Below are 1,403 nucleotides of genomic sequence, written 5' to 3' on the forward strand. Positions count from 1 at the left end.
TCGGGACTCGGCAGACCTCAATATTGCCCTGCAGGAACTGAAAGCAAGACTTTGCCTGGTGTGGCTTCAGAGCAAGGAAAGACTGGATGTTTTCCATGACTCCCAATGCTAACAGAGGTTCACTGGCCAGGTGACAGGGCCATTCTCACATTGCATGAAGCAAGAAGGTCAGAAATATGAAGACTCTCCATTTGGCTTTTCCATTTCTGGCTATGGTAGCAGCGGGAAACCTCTGTCAGATGTCTGCTCATCTGCAATGGATGATCACACACAACTGTTCAAGTTTCCTTATCAAAAGGGACGAGCAAACACACAGCATGGAACCCAACAACCTTGAAGCTCACAACTCCACTACAACGGGCTGATCCATTGCAAGACTGTAGGGGTGCAACCTGAGGCTGATTGGAAGGGAGTTGTCGTGATCCTCAAGAAACATGCAGGCCAGTGGAAACCAGCCACCTTCTCCGAGAAGATCGCCATCAACAAAAATGCACGTGCCACTCTCAGCAGTCTCCACCACGTAACCTGCAAAAACAATTATTGCAAGGACCAGCGTGTTGGCTACCTTGCATCATGCGAGTGCAATTTTTTGGAGCTAGACGCCAACAGTGGTGAAGAAGAAGCAGACCCGGGCTACCAAGGCTGCCTAAAAGAGTTGCTAGATGATCCAATAAAGGATCAGAACCAGAAAAAAAAAGATTCTTTGTAGCTGGGTGGTGGCTTTGCATGTGGAAAGTCCCAGGTTGAAGGATCTTGGGTGGCAGGTGTTGAGGGTGGCCTCCATCCAGGATTTTGGAGACCTATTGCCTGTCCAAGTGGGCTAGGTGGACCAAGGATCTTGCTTGATATGTTGCAGCATCAATTTTTCATAGGAGGTGGCTGCTGTAGCAGAGTGGTGAAGGCTGCGAATCAGCACTAGAGATGGGCATGATCCAAAAAAAATTAATGATCCAGCTGATCGTGGATCGGTGCTGGCGACGATCCCGAATTAACGACCCGCATCGAGCATCTCCCGTTCCCGATCCGTGGATCGTGGATTGTGGAGGCCACAACAGAGGGCGCGGCCTGTTGTTCCCAGCGATACAGGAACGGTGGGTGATGCCGGCGGCATCTGTGTTTGTGTTTGGCTGTCTGTGTTTGGCCGTCAGAGCTGCCTATCAGGGTTTGCAGGGATGAGATTGGAGCGCCCATGGCTACAGAACACCCCCTTCCCCCTCCCACCCCTGGGTGTCTTCTCCCAACTTGTGACTGCTTTGCTGCTCCATGGTTGGAAGGAAGCCCTGCTGATCAAGGAAAGCTGGGCTTCTATTTGGGTTTCCAGGGCAACAGAAGGAGGGCAAACAGAGCTCAGGCATTCCCCTGGCTCCATTGCCAGGGGAATAGATTGCTGGTGCCCAAGTGTC

General features: G+C 51.5%; 1 pseudogene; it reads left to right on the forward strand.

Annotated features, from left to right (window-relative positions):
• The first annotated feature begins 239 nt into the window (after positions 1–239).
• Positions 240–650, forward strand: LOC129331171 (60S ribosomal protein L28-like; annotated as a pseudogene).
• The last annotated feature ends 753 nt before the right edge of the window (positions 651–1,403 follow it).

Source organism: Eublepharis macularius, chromosome 5 (assembly GCF_028583425.1).
Source record: "Eublepharis macularius isolate TG4126 chromosome 5, MPM_Emac_v1.0, whole genome shotgun sequence".
NCBI classification, from domain to species: Eukaryota; Metazoa; Chordata; class Lepidosauria; order Squamata; family Eublepharidae; genus Eublepharis; species Eublepharis macularius.